Raw genomic sequence first — 22,811 nt, forward strand, 5'->3', positions numbered from 1 at the left:
TCTATGGTGTAACCTGAGTGTACTATCTCCTTGCCCAGGCATCTGCAGGTGATTGTTTGTAGACTGAAGTGGGACAGTCTCTACTGGACTGTGTGCGTCATTGTCTGTTTGCCTTTGTCGAACTTTTGAAAAATCTTATCACCTCTTCTGAAGGGACTAAAGGATCCCTTCTAGATGCCCCACTTGGTTGGTATTGTTGCTGCCAGTTGGACTCTATTTCTACTCCATTACGTAGCTGGCTTGCGCGGCAACGAAGGATCTGAAGGAGCCCCTCATAGGAGGAAACTGGCCCCGTCGGACGGGCGGGAGTATTCTCCTATCCTTTGTCTTTAATTAAGATTTGGTCTAGTTCTTGACCGGCGAGCTCCCCTGGAAGTGGTAGCCCGAATCCTGCCTTTTGATAGAGCATCTGCTTCCAGGAAAGCGTTTCTCATATGGTGCGCCTGGTTGCAAACAGAATGAGCCATTGATCTACATGGCCAGTGTCTAGGTGGAGTCCGGCCAGGGAAGGAGGCACCTATTCTGACCCTAATAACTCTCCTTAATGGCTCTGTGTTCAGGTGAGAAGTTCCCGGAAAATTCTCTTGATCCAAGCCAATGCTTCCAGCTACTGTGGCAGACGGGAGGAGTGCCTTCATGGACATGGCTAGGCAGTCATGTGCCCTCTTGAGATGCATCGCCTGCCTTCCTTGTCTTGGGGTCCTGATGGAAATCCATCCCCGCCTCTAGAGACTAAGTTTCGCCTGATCGGAGCTATGGGTACCAATTAAGGGAACTTGTAGAGATTTGTGTACATGTTGGGAGGGGCGAAAGTTTTGGCCAAGGGTAGCATTTTGCTGGCTGTGGGTTCTGCCACTCTTCCCTGATGCCAAAGGCTTCTGGGATGGGAAGCCAAGATTTATCTGTTCCATCCTGGGGAAGGCCAGTCCTGTTCCCTTGGTCTGCCCTTGATAAGCTAAGCTGTTGGGAATTGGGAACCTCTGCCTCTGCAGAGTCCTGCAAATCCAGGGCAGAAATGGTTTTAGATGAGGAAAGGCAGGTCCTCAAATCTTGAAAAATCTTGGGGTCTTGATCACTTGGTTTGACTTGAGTTTCTTCAGTGTCAGAAAACTTCTCCCTTCTATACATTCCCCTCGCTAACTTCTGCATCACTGTCTGATTGATGGCCTGTGGCAAGTGGCATTCTGGCTGGACAGTCCGCTCATGTACAGGAGTACCCTGTGGATGATTAAGTTGCTGAATAACTGCTAGCAAATTGCAGGGGAGAACTCCAGGCATCTGGAATCTCAGAGAGGCTGACCTGCCCTCCCTCCTGCAAGGCAGGCTGGAATGCCCCACATCAGTATTTCCACCTGAGACGCGTTACTTCGCCGTATCCAGCGAAGTTGTCTGCTGCCCTTCATTTCTACATGTTCTCGCTTTTGGCTTTGCCTTCTGAGTGGTGACAGACCCCGCCTTTGTATTCTCTTCCTCTCTTCAGAGCCCTTTTGCATTTGGGGTGGCTTGGTCTGCCGATTTACAGCCTCGAGGCAACTGACGGCTGGACTGGAGATTATGCCTCCTGAAAGAGCCGCCTACCCGCCTCTGACTGCGGAGGAAGCTCTGGCAGCTGATGCACGAAAGTAGACTTCCAGCAGCCGCTTCGTAAAGGCTCTGTTCCTCAGGAGAGAAACGCCCATCTTGGCTTTGCCGCCTGCATTAGTGCTGCCGCTGAAAAAGGAGCCCTGGAGCTGCAAAGCAATGCGGCTGCCAAAATGGCACTGCAAAGCGCCGGGTGTGTCGCAGGTGCTGACTCACGCCTAAAACAAGCTGCTGAGGCGCTTGACGTTTTGGTGGGCTCTGCTACCAAAGTTGTGCCGCGAAGCGCAAGGCCTCAAATGGCTGCCGCTTCCTCTCCACAGAGAGTGCTGCCTCAAATGGCTGCTCATCCACAGAGAGAGGCTGACGATGATCTGGCTCCTCGTTGAAGACACGGTGATGGAAGGGAGGTGGTAATGAAAAAAAGGGGGGGGGAAGAGAGGGAGACAAACACACTAAGAAAAAAAAAAGGATAAGGGAAGCTAAAAAAAGGCTTGAGCTCTAGAACTCTTTGCTGAGGGAAGCTCTTGAAAAAAGCCTTGCACTCCTGTAAAGGCAGGAAGTCAACTAAAGGAGATGAACCACTGACACCCGGGGTCAACAGGGAAGCACCTCTGCTCAAAAGATCCCGCCTCCTGGTAGCAGATACAGGAATACCCATCGCGAGACTTCCTACTCGCCCTACTGAGAGATCCACCCATTGGACACTCACCGTGGAAGGGTCTTCTCTTGGGTGAAAGTGGAAGCCATCTTGTGGGTTTCTCTCTCCATCCAATAGGTAGGCAGGAAAAGATTCTTGGTCACTTCCTGTGGGTCGGCTTCAAGCCGCCTAATTTGCCCTGTGTATCTGACTCAGCCGGTAGCCTTTACACGGCTAAAGCAGAACATAGTCCAAGGCCGACAAAATTAAGGGTCGAAGTGACATGGGGAAGGGACCAAAGGAAACAACTAACAGTAACAGTAACAAGAACAGTGAACATGAGCAGGCCCCAAGTGACTAACAAGAACAAAATCTAGGCTGTGAAGCACGATGTGAGGAAAGGAACGAATAAGGGAAAGCCAAGATGGCTTCCACCACCTAAGAGAAGACCCTTCACAGTGCATGGCCAATGGAGCCGCTCTCTTGGATGGTTTCAGCCATCTTGTACAGGGACTCCCTGCCAACGGTAACCCAATAGGGTGGAGTTCTAGCTTACTCTCTGACAACGCGGTTCTCAGGACTCTTCTCCCGAAGACGCCTTCTGCAGGGCATCCATAGGAAGCCTAACCTGTAATGTCTTTACAAAAGACGGGCAAGAGGCCCAAGCGGTCATTTCTACAGATCTGCTCCAGAGGAGACATGCTTATACAGAGCCGCATTAGCGAGGCCTCGTCTCATTAGAATGAGCAGTAATCCTAAGAGGGATGGGAAGTTGATTGGCCTTATAAGTTTCAACGATGCAAGCTCTGATGTTCGAATCCACGGCAGCTTTGGAGGACATAGGCTCTCCAAGCTTCAGGTGGAGCCTCACAGCTCGAGCCAAATAAAAGGTTTCTGACTTTCTCCAACCTGCCTTGTGCGCGATAATAAACGCTTTGGGTGAACGCCTAACGTCTAGAAGCAGTGCCAGAGCCTCTCCCTAGGATGGAGGGTCTGGGGCAAAATTGCTTCAGAACTTCACCTCCTGGGTCAAATGGAAATGTGACGCAACCTTTGGGTCTGAAGGAGGGGTCAAGTTTTAAGGACAAATCCTACTTGGAAAAATAAATAAACAATAGATTCGGATTAACTGAGTACTCAGGACTTCTCCTCCTGGGCCAGTCTGGCGCTTACTAAGATGACCTCCCTCCCACTCTGTCTGCAATTCGAGACAGCTGATGCAATAGAGGTAGAGGTGGAAAGGTATAAAGCAGACCTTCAGCCAGGGGCTGTCAGGAAAGCGTCCCGGAAGCCCTTTCGCTGGCCAGCAGTGAACTTGTCAGCGAAGCAATCCATCTGCTTGGCGTTCTAAGTAGGAGGCAGCAGAGGTCGATCATTGTTCTCCTAACTTGGTCAGTAATCTCTTGAAATACTGCCGGCTTCAGCCTCCATCTCGGCATTGGAGAGCTTTGGTCCGGCTTCGAGCTAACTACTTCCACATTCAGATAGCCTTTCACATGCTCCACTCTCAGCTTAATTTCAAGATTGGTCTCCAGCCCATGTGCTGAGTTGGGAATGCTTCCTTTGATGTAACTGTAGGGACTGTGATCCCCCCTTTGATGGTTCAGGGTAGCATTTGGCCGATATGTTTGTCCGTGGTGGATCATCAATGGTCGGCTATGGAGGAGTAGACGATCCTGAAGGCTGATTTTAACGCTTAAAAGATTGCTTTGACTTCCAGCACATTGATGGGTAGGTTAAATTGAGCTGCCCGAATTCAGGAGTCCCCTGAGCCAGGTGTTGATTCAGTTTGGCTCCCCATCCCCGGCATGAGCTGGCCTCACGAGAATATGTGAAGCACGCTCTGGGGCATAAATACCTTCCCTTTGGTGAGATTGAACTTGATAGTCCACTATAGGAGACTGCATGCCAGCTGGTGGCAAGGACAAGGAGCGGCAATATTTTTATTGAATGATCTGAATGGGCAAAGGGTCTTTTGCAGGCTTGTAGCAGCGCGCAAGATGGGCCCCTTTGCCCATTGAATTAAGTCCTATAGTGGGACAAGACGGTAGACCCAACAAACTTCGCTAGCGCTACGTCAGGGAGCTGGCCCTCTCCGCTATGACCTTCGCTATGGTGGCCTCCTGGATTTTAACCTGGCTTGCTTGTTGTGGAGGCACAAAACAGGGTGCAGGATCGAAGTGTTGATTAGAGAGTCCCAGGTGTTCCATCTGTTGGAGAGAGGAGTGTTGGTGAGCTCTTCTGCAAATTTACCAGGAACTCCAGACCTGGAAGTGTCACCCTCTGGACAATCGCGGGATAATCCCTGAGGGCCTGGGTTCGGTGACCTGGACCTGATAAGGGTCAGCTGGAATCCCAGGTAGTGGGTATACATGAACGCCCTTGCATGCGGCCGGAGGGCTATCAGCGGGGCTACCAAAGAGCTTTGGTAAAACTCTGGGAGCTGTGGCTAACCCGAATGGGCGGGAGGAAGCGGTATACATACTGGAAATGACCAGGGTCTCCCAGAGCAAATCTGAGGGTGCTGGAAGCGCGCTTTTGATTGATTAGGAATGTACAGGTACGCTTCCTTCAGGATCTAAGGACGTGAGATAGGTCAGTTCTGTTGAATTGTTGCCACCGTGGGACCCCTGAGATTCCATCCTGAAACGGAATTCCCAGCGAGGTGCCTGCTGGGAGGTGCCTAAAGGTTGAGAATGGCTCTCTAAGGTGTCCCCGCCTCTTTTTGGGGACAGTAAAGAAGTGGGAATAAATCTCCTGGCCGCTGTTGTTTCTATTGGCTATAACCGTTCTATCGCTTCTGGATGGATGCAGTAGGTGCGGCTGATGGCAACATTCAAGCTGTCCCTTCTCCTGGTTGGGATCCTGCGGGAGAGGGAATGGAATTTGTCTTTGGGCCATGAAAAGGGAACTCTTGCTGAGTAGCCTGGAAGAAACTATCTCCTCTTTCAGAATCCAGCGGGTGCGGTACGTGATGTTCCACAGGTGCTGGAAGTGACGTGAGTCGCTCACGCGACCAGGATAGAAGCAACTGGGGAGCCAGGCCTTGTTGTTGGGATTGGGTTCAGATCTGAAGGAAGGGTTTTCCCGACTTGCCCGGACCCTTCAAAGTCCTGGTTGTCACTACTTAAAAGGAATCTGTGTCCCTCACAGTCGGGTCTTTTGTTGTCCCTCCTGATATGATATGGGACCGAAAGGAGCTGCGAAAAGGAAGGCTCTAGGTGTGAACTCAGGGTCATCAGATCTTAACTGACTCCAGGTACTTTGGTCTTTGTGGTCTCTTTTGTTTCCACTCAATATCTTTGTCTAGCTATGTTCCGGCAATAGAATCTCCCTTGGAAATCGTGAGCTGGCCACTACCGCTTTTGACAGATTGTCTGCTTTACCCACGGGTTTTAACCACAGCGAACCGCCGAAAGCCACCGGATGCAGAAGCCATGATGTATACATGTTGTTAACATTTAAGGCATCTACAAGGAGGCATCTGCTAAGAAGGAGACAGCTATCATCATCACTCTCTCCACCTCTCCCCTGGGATGCCCTGATCCTGGGGAGGAATGATAGAACCAAAAGACTTTGCTGGTAGCCCACTTACGCATGGTGGCCCTGGAGACTGTGGCTGCAGGAGCCAGTATTCTAGCCATGGTCAGCCCCTTCCTTCGGCACTCTCCGCGCATGATGCTACGCCGGCTAGAAGCTTTCTATCCATGGCATCCCTTTAAGTTGCCTCTTCCTGCCTTTGGACAGACCAAAACCCTCCGGAGTGCAGGGGCAGAAACTGGTGCCGCCCAATTTCCAGAGGGTCCTAATTGGTTGTGAGGGTGCTCTACTGGGACCAAATAGTGATATAATTTTTTTTTGGAAAATTCTGAGGGAACTCTCCATTTGCCGCTGGCTGAATCCATTCTTTTTAAATTTCTTTCAATGACTCGAAGTGTAAGGCAACTGCATTACCTTCCTCTTCAGCAAAGATGGCAGTAAGTCTCACTTTAGGGATGCGTGAGCGGGTTTGGGGATGGGCTTGGTAGCATTGGGGTCTCCTCAGCTTCTGCTGAATCCGCGAAGATCCAAAGCCTGGAAAGTAGTTTTACTGCATAGTAAGGTTGCCAGTTGTTCTTGACTCTGAACATATGGCTGCATGATGTGTTTTGTTCCGCTTTAATTTGGGGAACTTTGGGTGTCTGGATCAGAGAAATGGTCTGAATCTGGACCAGTTCACCCTCACTGACATCACTAATGTGTCATGAGCCCAAAAATGCTGGGGTGCCAGAGTTTACACCTTCCCTGCCTGGCCTGGGTGACCTAGAGCTGGCTTGAAACTCCAAGTGCGATGCCTTTCAATTAAGGCCAATGGAACTGGAGGGCGTGAGTCAACCTTACCAATGGGAGGCGTTAATGCGACACCTCCACTCAACTGGTGGGGAAAAGCTGGCTCCAATCCGCTGGAATGTCACCCGCCCTAGTTGGGACCAGAGGGAGATGCAAGACTCTTTGCCACTTGACCAACGAGCGATGGCCGTGCAGCGCTTCAGGGTTCCAAGCTTTGCCGCCATCGCGGAGGCGGTAGGGTAGAGACAGAGGCTGGCCAGCAGGCTGAGACCTTTGCAGACCTCCGTTTGCGCTTATACCATGGCTAATTCCAGAGGCTATTGCGATTATGCCGTGACTGCCGCTCTCGCAAAGCCTGAGCCCCGCTTCCGAGCAAGGACGGCTGAGAACTAGCGCAGGCCGTTGAGGTAGCGCAGCTCGCTGCTGCCGCTGAGAGCGGGAAGCGGCTCCTAAGGCTGATCTTCCCCTCGCGATCCGCCGCGATCTCCCTCTCCTCCGACTTCAGCCCAGCCACTACGCATGGGGAAGCGAGCGGAGGGCTCGGGCGAGGCTCGGGTATTTTCTGCAGCCGACCTGCAGAAGGACTCCCTCTCCGGGGGAAAATGGCTGCCGCCGCCATTAAGCTGGAGGAATTGAATTTTGGCGCAAGCAGTTCTCGATCACACCAGTTGGTCCCAGGGAAGGGAGGGGAGGTGCGGGGGCAGAGACAAGGATCACAAACAAGGGAAATCAAGCACAAAGAACAAAACACACACTGAGGTAAAGTTAGGAAGATTAAGCACGGAGCCTGACAAAGTTGCTGCACTACCTGAAATGCACGAGGCAGGAAAAGACACTGGGCACTCAGAATTGAAGCAAACAGACCCGACTGGTAGGAAGTGACCAAGAATCTTTTCCTGCCTACCTATTGGACGGGGAGAGAAAACCCCCACAAGATGGCTGAAACCATCCAAGAGAATCCCAATGCAACTTCATGTTTGAAACTAAATTGAGTCTGAGAAATGCCTTACTTGCCAGCCCTATTTTTCACAATGTGTTTGAGGAAAGGAAACAGTTAAAGTGAAAAATTGAAGCTTACTACAACACAGAACAAATAAGAAACAAATAAGAAACAGTGAAACAATTTAGGCAACTAAATGCAAGTTAAAGACATAATCCTACAAAGATTTAGTTGGGAATGAAACCCAATGAATTCTGTGAAACTTATTTCCACATAAATTTACACAGATAGGATTGAGCTGCAATCAGGTCAAACTGAATTATTAAACAAGCCATTAAACACAGATCTTCTTAACAGAAATGTACACAATTCTAATAATTCTCTAGAAACTCAGTCCATACATTATTAGTTTATTAAATTACATAAAACGCAACCCAAAATGTTTTTAATGTATCATATTATAGACCCTGTGTTTTTCTTTCATAATTAATGACCATAATTAAGAAAATGAGATGTGTTATAATTAATATGAAAACAAAACCAATTCCCCAGTTAATCAGCTCATTACAAAAAAAATTGGTTTCCTTTTATTATTGTAGTCTTGCCTCTCTCTGACTGGTTTTACCAGGCAATAGAGTTTTCCTAGCAAGTGCATAAGCCAGGTTCATTGGGGAGACAAACTCTGGGCTTTTTTGACTAACTGCAGGCTGTAGCCATGAGGATTATATACATATGTGATGTATTTCAAACCTAGAAGATATGGGCAGGACTGCCTTATGCTCTCCTTCCAATGCCTACCCTACTGCATCAGTTTACCCTTGCAGTCTGCCCTCTCCTGCTTGCCTGGTGCCTTCCAAACTATATCTCCCATCCAAGTAAATTACTTCAAATCTACTCCTGCTGCCTGCCCATAAGCCTTGTCCTCCTTGTGCCAATAAATGCCCCTGCCTTGTCAGTCCATCTCTTCCTCATGCTACTGTCCATCAAGATTAGTGGCTGCTGTGCCATATGCCCTGACCACTACCATCTATCTTACAATGATTTACATATTAAACATGCAAGCCTTTTGTTACCTCAAAAAGGGTGACCCTTTTATTCAATCTGTCTGAAAATTGGGAATGTATACATTCTACAATCTCACTGGAATTCATTCTGTTTGGATGGAAAGCTATGAAGGTTCAAAACCTAGAAGGGAAGGGTGTGTCCTCTACTGAAACCCGTGGGAAATAATAAAACAGTTAGAAAAGCAGACCAGTAACAAAAGAAACAAAACAAAATCATACATAACAAGCCAGTAACTAAACACTTCTTTTTGGAATTAGTAACAAAAATGAAACAAAACTCCCATACACAGATCTATTATATTGGTCGGCTGTAGTCAATTAACATGTTATCACATTCCCATAAGCCTGTCATCTCAGGGTAATCCATGCAATACTAGCAGCATCACACAAACAAGCTAAAGGATTGCAGCTAATGTTCATACTTCAAGTACATGGAATTAATACAATTTACTTATTTCAGAAGAAGGAGGTGGTGGAGGATTTATATTCTCCCTTTCTCTCCTATAGGAGACTCAAAGGGGCTTACCCTCCCTCACAACAAATACCCTGTGAGGTGGGTGGGGCTGAGAGAGCTCAGAAGAACTGTGACTAGCCCAAGGTCACCCAGCTGGCGTGTGTTGGAGTGCACAGGATAATCTGAATTCCCCAGATAAACCTCCACAACTCAGGCGGCAGAGCGGGGAATCAAACCCTGTTCCTCAAAATTGGAGTACACCTGCTCTTAACCACTATGCCGCTGCTGCTCCTCTGATACATAGTAACTGATACATTTAAATTCCTTCTTCCCCACCTTTGCCAGAATCTATATATATAAAAAGCTAACAGTGATTTTGTTAGTCACACCCTAACGCCGAAACAGCTGGACGGATCTCCCCCAAATTTTCACATTACGTCCCTCCCTGTTCTGGGCAGGTAATCAGACCTTCAAATCGCCAAAAGTCCATACCTGAGCCAGGTAAAACGCCTTTTTCCTGGCGCACCAGGCCATGAAGCTGGCTGTGTTTAACTTTCACCCTTAGAATGTTCGTGCAGCATGCTCCAGGCAGTCCTGAGGAGGGCTTGAGCCTTATGAGGGAGCTTAAAATGTTCGAGTGGGTGGGAATACGAAAGTGGAAGTGAAAACACATACACACCTTTGCCGTGTGAGACGTCCAGGTGGGGTCCCCCCACCACACGCAGGTAACTTCTTTACTCTCTGTGCCTCACCCACTGCAACCCACAATACACATCCAGCTCATCCTCACACACCTCATTCTGCCCTCCCTCACGCCCAACCACCACTTACCCACTTCCTCACCCATATTCACCACAGCTCTCTTTTACCTCAAAAGCGAAGCTGCAGCTCTTGCTCATTCTTTTCTTCAAAAGAAAATCCGTGGGGTGGGGGCTAAATCCAACAGTACCTTGGCTCTGCTTCTTTTTTGCAGCCAGGGAGCTGGCCTTCGGATCTGAGCGCCTCCACCACCCTGCTCCTCCTGCTGCCCTTGACTGGGATAGCCTCCTTGCCCTAGTTCTTGCCTTCCCAAGCCAGGACTGTCGCGTGTCAACCAGCCCTCCATGGACGAAGGCGGGATTCGGGTGACTCTGGACAGGCGTTCCGTTTGTGGCATGGAAAGGGTTACACTATACTAAAAAAAAGACACCACCATATAACAATGTGAATTGAAAAGGGAAAGAGGGATTCCATTTGACCACCCCCAAAAGGCTATGCTGCGGATCATTGGACCTGCATGGACATCTGTGTGGGTTGCAGACTGTGATGAGAAGGACAATTGCCACAGCAATTCGTGGCCGGGCCCCGCTAATTGTTTACTATAAACTTTCTTTCAATATGGACTCTGATGCTTAGAGTAAGTACCTGCACACCTACAAAAATGGAGAGCTAGACAAACCACATACTCCTAAATTCACAGCTTAACTGTATGCAAATACATCTAATATATGGGGATACATATAATAAAAATTTAAAAGGCAAAGGTGACATACCCAGCGCATTTAAATAATTGGCTATCTGCATTGGTAGTGTTATTTTAAAATTACATAAAGAACAACCTCGTAGTTAAAAGATAATGCATTGAAAACATTAAAATGTGTTTCATGGTTTGACTTTTAGTCAATGTTGAAAGCAATCAGTGTTCAGAACAGTTTTTAAACAAAATTTTAACACAAGTTGCAGCTGTTACTTGCATTATAAGCAAATCACTGGGATTAATCCTTACCTACACAAGCTGAAACACTGTTAAACTACTTTTTTGTTTTTTAAAAAAGGTCTTTTAAAAGTCAATAAGAGGATTATTTTTGTTATTCTTAATAGTGTAAGAATGTGCTTTGACAAGTCTCAGCCTAACTTAGTCCAATAAAATGTGCCAAGGCCCAGAAGAAAAACATGAAACACATTCTAGACAATTTGCTGAAGACAAATGCAAAGATGCCACATGCTTTAGACAACCCTTTCATGAGCCACTGGAAGCCCCAACACAATGCAACAGAAATAAAAGTGACACCTGTTTTAAAAAGCCATCTGTCCCTACCTACAAAAAAAGTATTTCCACCTAATCCCAATCACCAGAATGTATAGATACATTGCACCTGGGAACACTTACATAAAAACCATATACAACAGCCATTGCAAAAATGATATAATGATGTCTATCAATTTTTGCACAGGTCAAGAAAATATGCACTTTAAAGGAAAACATGCAGCTTTCATTAGCTTTCATTCTACTTTCATTCTACAATAAGGATGCACTTTTTGGTACCGAAGTGAATTTTTATTCCTCTGGCAAAACCATCATAATAGTAATTCTGAAGTTGGCTTTAGTTCCCAGTATCTTTGGGATTCACTGACAGTTTACCAACTCAATACAAAACAATTAACAGTGAAAGAAATATCTTAAATATTTTAAAGCTTGTTCTGATTTTTGCCTCATGCTAACCTACATGTGTTATTCAAATTTCTTCCAATCACAAATTCCAAATAAAAACATGGCACTGGTATAATTTTATTAAACAAAAAGAGGTGGGAAGTACTGAAATTGGAGCTGGGTTGCCAACTTTTTCCCATTAAGGGGAAACTGAGGAATAATCTTCCTTCCATTTTATAAAGTCACCCTCAAGCCTTGACTGGTCCATTCTAACCGTACTGTGGTTAAATATTTGTCCAGGAGATCTCAAACTTGCAGTTTCCTTCCTCCTTCTGCACTAACCTCATCATCATACACCTAGCACACCTAATGCTACATTTATTTCAATTCTATATCACCCAGTTTGGGACTTAATTCTACATGTAGACAGAGGTTCTAAGAAAAGGAACTAATTCAAATAAAAATCCAAAAATACACTCCACATATAACATCTATTCTACAATCATTCCACTGGTTACCAATTAACTTCCAAGTTCAATTAAAAGTGCTGGTTCTTACATACAACAATACCCTTAATGGCTTAGGACCCAAATATCCGCAGGATTGCTTCTCCTAGTATACATTGTAGCAGCTTTACTCCCTTAAGCAAAGCATTTTGAAGGTGCCTGACACGGTTAAGGAGCCTTTCACACTTCCTTCATTCCACAAAACAAGTAAAACAGGAAGACATTTTTATAAAAGAAATAAGTCTGCAGCTTTAGTAGGAAATTTTCAGTAATTTTCTTTGTTTATTGTATATACAATACTATCCACTTTGCATTATCTAATTTCTTAATGCTCTCTAACACCAGATGGCACATACAGGCCGAGAGCTCAAGAAAAACACGTGTCAACCTTCTGGGGGGGTTTATTCAACCCATAACTCACTGAATTAAATATATAACTGTATCAACCTAAGGAACTGAGGTGATCCTCCATCTTTCTACTGTGTTTGATTTCTGAAATTATCACCTGGAGACTTTTCAAAGTTCAACCATAAAACGTAAGAATTTTATTAAACTCCTCAGGGGAATAGGATAAGGTGAGAGAAGGAAATCTGGTGAACAGGAAAGAAGCAGACGTATACAAATATTAAGACATTCATAATAGTACAGCTCAGATGCCATTGGGCTGTTTCACAAGATCTCAGTTTGTTACAGATTTCTACATTATTCCAAATAAAACAGACTTTCTTGTTATACAGCTTTGACTCAGGCTTGAACTCAGAAGTTCATTTGTAAACTCTGGTGCCCAAAATCTAGAAGGAATTGAGAATTTACCCAACTCACTTTTCCCTTCAGACTTTTCCAAACTATAGGATTACTTCCAAGTTTCTGAAGTAAATCCACATAATAAGGATGGAATTCTTTTCTCATACAAACTTTACATACCTCTCCTGGCTAATTAGTTCTTCTCAGACACTATGTCTCTCACTTGACCAACTCCCTCTATTCTACACACACAATTCATGAGCAAACCAGCTCTGTTTATAGAACCTGGGCTAGATATTCTTTTTTCCCTAGAATTTTATTCGCCTCTTTGGCAAGAGAAGAGTCCTTTTCCCCAAAACTCTTTTCCTGCCAACACCACAGGTCTATACACAGTCATTAAACACATCAGAACTCTCCGGTTCCAGGAATTTCCACCAGTAAATCTATCAGAAGCTCTGAGTTCTAAACTCCACCCACTCCCAGCATGTCACTCATACACACAGGTTTTGTGCAGATTTAACCTTTCACAATCAGGTTTTTTCACCTCTGTCTACACCTAGCTTTGAAGTAGAATTATTCAGAATAGAGTTGCAACATGCTATTTTCTTCAAGTCTGTCACAACATACCGTGTTTCCCCAAATATTAGACAGTGTCTTATATTAATTTTTGCTCCCAAAGATGTGCTATGTCTTATTTTCAGGGGATGTCTTATTTTTCTGTGTTCGTCGGGCATGCTTCCAAACAAAAACTTTGCTGTCTTACTTTCGGGGGATGCCTTATATTTTGGACTTCAGCAAAACCTCTACTATGTCTTATTTTTCGGGGATGCCTTATATTAGGGGAAACAGGGTAATAGTCTTTATATTAACACTAGTGAAGGTTAATTTGATGAACTGAAAGCTTGTATATCTTTGTGTGTCATTTTGGTTGGTCTAAGTCAGGGGTAGGGAACCTGCGGCTCTCCAGATGTTCAGGAACTACAATTCCCATCAGCCTCTGTCAGCATGGCCAATTGGCCATGCTGGTAGGGGCTGATGGGAATTGTAGTTCCTGAACATCTGGAGAGCCGCAGGTTCCCTACCCCTGGTCTAAGTAAAAGGGCATTACACAAATTTTCCTTTAGACCAATGTGGCTTCTTGGAAGTTCCATCTTTTTAAATAGTTTGGCCAGTAAACAAAGAAATTCTTCAACTGGAGAAAAATGATCTAGGGAAAACTGCAGTTTAGGTAATGTTACACAATTGGCTCCCATTAACTCTTCACCTAGTACATTAAATTTGCCTCAATTTGATTAATAGCTGAACTTATATTCTGAGTGAATTCCATCATTGTTCTCACTGCTTCTTCTCATAAGGCCAAGAAATACTTGATACCATGACCGTCTTTCACCTTACCACTTCCTAAGTCCATATGATTCAAACTGATGAAAACTAATGGCCTGAAACAACTCTCCTTCCCCTTAATAAGCTCAAGTATCTGGCTTGCAAATTTAGGTGTCCTGAACAAACTTCTTCCTAATTAGCTACCATAACAATTAAAATAACTGTCTGCAACAAAATAAATCCAGTGCTGATGAGAAGAGGGGACAACATTCCAGGGGGCTATGTGTATTATATTCTCTGAATTTCCAGCTTTCATTTTAACAAAAGGAAGTCTCTAGCCCAGGGGTGTCCAACTCTGGTGATCCAGGACTCTACTAACGTGCCCACCCTCCATGCAGGATATGACTGACTTTTCACATCCCCCAAATTTTTCTTCCCCATTAAGCATCTTTACTTTGTTGTGAGCTTGCTTTTTTGTTTCGTCTCAGTATAAATATTTTTTCAGTTGAGTATTTTGAAAGAGATTTATTTTGAAAGAGACCTTGGGGTTGTTGGTTTTTTTTACACCCTAGCTTTACTACAATTACACAGTTAAGAGTAAAACCTTTAATTTAAGTAAAACCTTTATTTAATTATCCTGTGTCTTACCTAATGGACAATTATTGTATTCATGGTATAAAAAAGTCAAATGATTTGCTATAACATTTGAATTTGGGTAGTAGCAGGAAGTCACAGATGGAATCTTTGTCTAGGGTCTATGGTGGCTTGCAGCAGCTCCACTATAAACTTTTCAGAAAAAACTACATTCACAAGAAAAATACATATACAACTTTGGGCAATCAAGTTCAGAAGTATAAAAAGTTAGGGCTGCAACCCAAAGAGTTCCAAAATAAGGAACACACTAAGAAACTCTAAAATAATGAAATGTGTGTGTCAGAACATTATCAGTACTTTATTAGAAAATATCATCCATTTAATGTATTTAAGTTGCGTTTCTAATTTATAGTACTTTTATTTTCCCTGAAAAAAAAGTAATTATTCTTTTACTAAGGAACACTTTGTAAGCCTGAATGAACTAGATGGAACTTGAATTCACTTTAAGGTTCTAAAGAACAATACTTTTACATCTTCACGATCCCACAGCTCTTAAGATGAAGCCAGATGCTATGTTACCACCCTTCCTGAATTTCTACAGCTACATCAACTACACAAACTATGTGTAATATAAACTTCAGCCATTGCAATCACCATATTTAACTGAAAAGGAATGAAAAGTTCCTGAAAATGCAGCACAGCTGATAACAGCACTAAGTAGTTACTGTATCACTCCTCAAGTTCATTAGTTATTTGAATAAATTTCAGTGGCTTGATGTATCAGAAGTATAATACAGTCAACTTAGTTGGGAAAATAATAATTCTTAGTACTTGAAGCAAATGTCTTTACCTGAAAACTAACAGTAACTTCTCAAACTTTAAAGCTTAGAGATATGAATTATGTTAAACGTTTTTCAACATATAGCACACTTTTTGCAACATTATCTGAATGAATGCAAACATGGTACATGCTCTTATCAGGGGAATAAGGGAACAAGAATTAGAGTTCAAAGGAAAGGGGGTAGCCATCATTATCTTCTTTTTTAGGATAACAGATAAATTGGGAGATACCAAGTTGGGGTGGGAAGCTGGATAAATTACCAGGAAATTCCCCTGTAGTACAACATTGTTCAACTCCAGGGCCAGATGTTCCCCACTCAACAGCATTGACTAAATAGAGAGAAACATAATCTAATCCTGAACCTCAGGTCATTCAACATAGGATGAGGTATTTTTACCTCTTATACTTTTACACACGTCAGTATTATATAAGAAAGGGGTTGGGGAGGTGGACTTAAGGAATGTACACTAGCCATCCGTGACTTTAATATCACTCCTTACAGTCGTGGTGGCAAACCTATGGCACTCCAGATGTTCATGGACTACAATTCCCATCATCCCCTGCCAGCATGGCCCTACATGACCCATGAGCTTTAGTATGGTGAGGGGAAAATGAGATGCCCCTGAAAATCCTTGCGGGTTCCCACCTGTATATATAATACAGAAAAGATTATGTGTGTATCCTCATTACAGTGGCTTACCCAAACATATGCTGATAGTTCATGTAACAATATGACTGCACAAAGCCATCATGCCCTAAGAAAAAAGGGATACAGGGAACTCAGGAAGTGGCAACCCATTCTACAGCTTTTTCATTGGTAGTTCTGGACATTCAAACAGATGGCTGGCAGAAGTACATAATGCTCCCTTACAAAATGTGCAAGTCATTTCTATACAGAAGAGCTTTTATTTAAATTCTCTGCTGTTGGCTTTTAAACTGACTGCTTTTAATGAACTACGTTTGGCTTTTAAGTTATTGTTAGTTATTGTTTTATACATTATTTTACTAAAAGATGGTCCAGAAGTACTTAAATATATGTGAAGTTGCCCTTACAAAATAAAAACAAGAATACAAAAAGATCCCACTATTATCCTAACAATAAAATATGTAACAAGAACAAGTCTAGGGGAGGTTTTTTTCTTTATAGTTTGAAGAAGTGTTTGGATTTCTTATATGGAATTGTTTTACTGACCATGCTATGAGCCCAAAGGTGTTATGTGGTATATATGTGTTTTAAAGTAAATAGTAAATCATTCTTCAACATATTACTGAAATATCTAGTAATTTAACATTTTAATATTGGGGTTTCTCGTGCTGTACCACTGCAGCAACAAGTTATCACACAACACATCCTAAATTGCAATTTACTAACATAGCAAATGAGAGGATGAGCCTCTCTGTACACACTTATACAATATTGATGAAAAATTCCTTTTCAATATTTTCTGGAGACAATGAGGACATAAGGTCTTATAATCCACAAAGAGGTAATGAGGCTATTCTATTGGATAATTATATACTTTATGCTGCATGTTTTTTTAAAAAAAATCAAATGGTTCTCACCAGTATAGCATAACATCAGTTTTTTTCTGATGGATACATTGTTACTAATATACCCAGTGGTGGCGAACCTTTGGCACTCCAGATGTTATAGACCAATTGGCCATGCTGGCAGGGGCTGATGGGAATTGTAGTCCATAACATCTGGAGTGCCAAAGGTTCACCACCACGGTACTAAACTATGCTGTGGAGAGAACATATAGGAAACATTTCAAACAACATGAACAATGAAGTATTAATTATACTATTACTCTATGAAAATACAGGAGATCATAAAAGAATTATCATAATCAAACAATAAAACTGATATCTATAGGCATACTGTTTCATTCTTACAAAGCCCTCATTGCTTGACCACTACTGAAAGCAGCAGTTCCTAAAAAGTAAACCAACTCAGATGATGTCAATCTATCAGTGGTCCAATGTATCTTTTAAACTTCAGTCCATGATACTGGGCTCCACTAACAAAGGGGTTTTCCATTCTCTTCTATAAAGAGGAAACAATGTACCTGAATCACTTTCAGCATATTTCCTACCCACAGAAAAGTTACTGCATGTGAAAGGCTAAATGCACAAACCAGAGCAACCAGATAATGCTACTGGATAATGCAAAGAAACTGTACTTCCTCCAATGACAGTCAGCAAGAACACTAGCACTTTTATTACTAGAGGAACTCAAAACACACAAGGGATTTCACACTGACTCATACTTTTTGCCAAATTATACTCTTAACCTGCTGCAGCTTTGGCTACATGTAATGAGTTCACAAACACTGGGTCCAAATGTAGGTTAAACATCGAAAGAAACTTCCTTATAGAACTTTGCCAATAGGAAGCTTGAAGAATCTCCATCTTGAGTTTTCAAAGAACTGAACAGATTCCTGTTGGGAACACTAAAAAATTAGGTAACCTGTCCCTAATAATAAACTAATGGTGGTTACATTCTAAAAACAAATATGTTAAGGATAAATAACTATAATGTATTAGATCTGGAAAGAGATGCCCAAGCAAACCAAGCTCCCTTTCTTTCTGGCATCTGAGAGCATAGTGCACTGATTAGTGTCAGACTAGGATCCAGGTTTGAATCCCCACTCTGCCATGGAAGCTTGCTGGGAAATTTTGAGCAAGTCACACACACTCAGTCTATCATCCTTCATAGGACTGTTGTGAGTGTAAAGTGGAGGTAAGGAGTAGGGTGTGAGCCACTTTAATGCTCCATCGGGGCAAGAAGTTGTGCATAAATGAAGCAAATAGATGAATTTGACTCAGCAAGCAATGTCTCATCAAGCTTCTGAAGAAATTATTTAGCCTCAGTGTGGCCACTACTAGGGAAGAACAGTTATTCCCAGAGTTAGCAGCATTCAGCTATTTTCCAAGGCTTGAAACTACAGCCATCATCCAAACAAGACAATAAACACAAGAATGGCTAACTGGTATTCAGCATGAGACAAGGTAGTAAAATAACTTGGCCAGTTTCTACAGGCCTCTGTGCGACAGTGGAACTGATGCTGCTTTCTTCTACAGAACTCCACAACAAGCAGAGGAGAGGTCCAGAAAACAACTATGTGTGTATGGTGGATTCCGCATGGGCCAAAAACAGTGGTGTGAAAACAGTGTAAACCCTTTTTACACTGTTTTAAACCTTTTTACACCATTTGCACACCACTGTTTTTGACCCATAATTCGCCTATGTCAGGTGTGAACTGATGCAAAAGAAAGAATGGTAACTCTGTGTGTGTTGGTTCTTTATGTATATGAGACACCACAAAACAGAAAACATGTGCACATGTGACTAGACATAATTCAGTCTAAATTAAAGATGGTAATACATGGAAGGGCAGCCATAAGGAACTAGAAACTACCAAGGAAGTCTAGGGATGCTATTCAAAGGCAGGCAATGGCAACCCACCTCTGAACATCTCTGGCCTTGAAAACACTATAGAGTCACCATAAGTGGGCAGTAACAAAAATACAGTCACAAGAAAACATGTGCCTACTACCTGAATAAGACCAAAACCAGTTCCAAAAGTAGAACAAAATATACTGTTGAATCAGTATAGCACTACTGCAGTAAACAAGAATATGGATCTTCACCATAACAGATGGGCAAACATCATATTTATCTGGAAAAGAGAATGGCTATCCAAACTTCAAATGGGCACACCTATAAAGCCAATAAAGATAGAAAAATGGGGACAAGGGCAAAAATTGGTTTGGACATAGGAAGAGAAGTAAGAAGGCATTTTACATTTTCAGATATGCTTTTTAACTATGCACCCAGAAAGCAGGACATGACCAGAGTCTTAACAGGACAGACTAATTACCGCAAATATTAGTTCAGAAACCATTATACAGTCAAAAAAGTTCATCAGTTTTTTTAAAAGCCTCATCAATTAGTTTAATGTTTCATCATTATACTACAGGGATCAAAATATTTCTGATTTTTTTCATAAACTTTTTAGAATCAAATAAGATGGGGAGAGGAGCTGTAATTTCACCATCATTATGATTCAATAAATGAGTCTATGAGAAAATAACTTACTTAGAACCAGAGCACCAATCCAAATATGCTACACGCAGAATTGGCCAACTCTGGGATATCATACTTAGACACAGCTAAGGTTAAAAAAAATCAACACTGCTTTATGGGTTCTAATTAAAGTCTGCTCTTGGAAAGATAATAGGTAAAGCTTGCCTGCTCAGGACTAAATTAAAAGGCAGAATGGTCCCCCTCCCCCACAATCATACTAGCTGCTGAACTGGCATATGTATAGAAGGGGATTCACTATTTGAATGACCAGAGAACAGAAGATCTTATTAATCATTACTTGATAGTCTAGCCAAACCTCATACTATCTTGCCTTCTACATATAGTACACTGTAATCTTAATGATCACAGATTCTGCCATTGCATTATATGGTCTAGAAAGACAATAACCACATCCCTGTCCTAGCTTTATAAAACTATCATTTTAGCCTAAAATCAGACAACAGGTGGATACTATGAAGAGGAGGGAGAAAAAATATGATTTACCCATTAATAAGATAAATAGAAATATGGCTATTATGTAAGTGCCTTTATTTTAAACTACTCTGAATAGACATTATAAATAATATGTAATAATTAATTACATATTCATACATTATTCAGTCCCTTATTGGTTCAAGGAATAATCATTTATACCGTTATCACCACATATGCAAAAATGTTTACAGATTCAATACACAAGTCTTAATTCAGAGAATAGTCTTTGCTTTACCAAATCATTAATTATCTAACCTGCTCTACACTTGACAGTCCAGGAATAATAGGCACTGTCACATTCTTCAGGGGTTGCTCTGTCAGATAAATCACTGTTACAAGCAACAAGACTGTGTTCAATACAAGTTTCAAAGAGCAAAGGAACAATAATATTCACAATTAAATTAGTTTCCTTTATACAGAATCAACTAAATTAACAAGAATTCAGTTGAAAACATGACCATCGAAAAAAATCTCACCATCAAAAAGGAGTGAAGTTAAAAAGCACTTTTAAACCATTAGTATTCACATGGTCTAATCCTACACATATTTATCCAGTAAATGTTCACAAGACTACAGTCTAAATACTATACTGTCAAATGATCAATATCATTCATTGGGAGATGCTTTGGGAACAGGGGCTCAAACACAAAGTAACTGAACATCAACAATTTCTCAAACTGATCCGTTATCAGAAATACTTCCTTCTGTCTGCACAGAATTAAGAACTATATGTGCCCAGTACAAATCTGCAGGTCTTGACTAGAAAGTTCAGACATTATTACATTTCATGTTTAGATTTATAAATTCTTTATGGTCAACTTAGCTTCAGTTTCAATACCCCAGAATAAGTCAAGAAAAACTACAAGGAGGGGAAAAAACTTTCAAACCTGCATAAATTAAATTTATTTACATCTCCCTATATTTTGGCTCTCTTTCCTGGACTTCAATAGTTTATTATATAATATTTCATGAAACAAAAAATGACAGCTGTTTATTGGAAACTGTTTTATATTAGAGCGCGCCTTGATTAAAACAACAGCAACAAAAAATACATATATTCCCATCATGAATACATAGTCAAAGCGGGTGCACAGCCTTAGGTATGCAGTGACTTGGGATTAAATCAAAAGTATTAAAATATGTTTCTCATAACAAGTTCTAGAATGTTTCTCCTAACAGCAAATAAAAATTATGCTGTCGGGGACACTTGATAAACAGGAAGGAGATTTCAGCACAAAAAAGATATTCTATCTCTGAACAATCAACTTAATATCAATAAGTATGAAACAACCTACTCATAAAGTACAGAAAAGGCTAAAAAAACCAGTAAGGGCAGGATGATCAGAAGCAAAAAAGTTCATACACACACACACACATTTCCAAAGCCACACAATCCCAGCTGCGGTGCGAGGCCCACACACAATTTCCAACAGAGAGGAAGCAAACCCAGGGTGACAGATTTTTGGTTTGTTGAATTAAAGTACCTAATATTACAAAACCACATTAATTTCCTTTTCCCAGTGGCTTCCTACGAACAAGAATAGGCAGCAGATTAAAACCAAGAAAACAAACAAAACAAAAAAGACACCCCAGACACAATTACCTTGGGCAGATCACAAGTGTGCTTCCCTCACCACCACCAATCCTCTCTTCCTATTCTCAATACCCTCCGTACAAATACCCCCCTTCCCCAACCAAACTCCACCAGACCACTACAGCCACCATCAGAGTACAACAGAGAAAGTAGGGGGGAGGGGAGGGGTATAGAACGAGACCACAAAACAGGCCGGGGGTACAATTTTTCTCCACTCTCACACGCGCACACGCTTCTGCATCCCCTACTTTCCATCTCCACCGGTTTAAACTCAATCAAGAAACGTCAGGCCGGCTACTCCATGGAAAAAAGGAGCCGGGTTTGGGGGGGGGGGGGGAGAGACTGCACACAACAATCATATTCACCTGGGCTGTGGAGGGCTGTGGTGGTGTTGCTCTTGCTGGTGGAGGTGGTTGTTGTTGTTGTTGTGGGTGATGATGAGGAAGGGGGTGATGATGGGGGTGAGGAGGAGCAGCAGCAGGAGGAGGAGGAGGTGGTGGTGGTGGAGGAGAGGAGCCGTTGTTGTTGATGGGTAACAGTCGCCAGGACTACGGTGACTATGGCGCTTGATTCACAAGGCAACGGTTGCTATAACTCACAAAAGGGAGAGAGCGAACGAGCGAGAGGAGGAGGAGGAGAGGAGGCGGCGGCCCAACCTCACAGGCCCGGAAGAGGCGGGGCTTGCTGAATGATTGACATGCTCGCCTTCTCTGCTCGAGGACGGGGAATTCGGCCGTCGAGTCCTTCATCACTTTGAGAGCAGCCGAAGCGGCTGGCGGGAGGAAGGAAGGGCCGTGCTTCTGCCTTCGTGCGCGCAAAACCGGGGTGGGGGGAGGGTGGCTGGTGGCGGCGGTTCTCTCAGCCCGACAGAATCAACGCGTGCCCTCATCAGACACGCCCCTCAGGGGATTGAAGGGGCGGGGCAAACTCCTGGATTCCGCGTGGGGAAACTTGGCAGTCGCTCCGTTGTCATTTCCGGTTGTGGGAGAACGGCGATGAGAGTTGGGTGTCCCGGATGCAAAGAGCTACTAAAAGGGAAAGTGTTTCTGGCGCTTGATTCGGGCGCCTGTTCCTTTTTTTCGCTGGGGCTCACTTCCCCTGGCCGTGTTTTTCTCAGCGGCTGATTTACCTCGCTCTTCCTTCTACTTCCTATTGCAGCGCTGTGTTGTTAAAATGGCTCGGGTTTCAGCTGCAGTAACAGCCGCCATC

At 43.1% G+C, this 22,811-nt stretch overlaps 1 protein-coding gene across 2 annotated transcripts in view; it reads right to left on the reverse strand.

The window, feature by feature from the left end:
• Positions 1-22,384, reverse strand: part of RFX3 (regulatory factor X3) — a 209,299-nt gene extending 186,915 nt beyond the window's left edge. Inside the window, exon 1 of one of the 2 annotated variants that reach the window (XM_048502924.1) lies at positions 21,968-22,384. The gene's annotated coding sequence lies outside the window, so the exon portion shown is untranslated. The remainder of the gene's footprint in view (positions 1-21,967) is intronic. The other variant, XM_048502925.1, reaches the window with a different exon arrangement.
• Positions 22,385-22,811: the final 427 nt, after the last annotated feature.

The sequence above is a fragment of the Sphaerodactylus townsendi genome, linkage group LG07 (genome assembly GCF_021028975.2).
Source record: "Sphaerodactylus townsendi isolate TG3544 linkage group LG07, MPM_Stown_v2.3, whole genome shotgun sequence".
Lineage (NCBI taxonomy): Eukaryota > Metazoa > Chordata > Lepidosauria > Squamata > Sphaerodactylidae > Sphaerodactylus > Sphaerodactylus townsendi.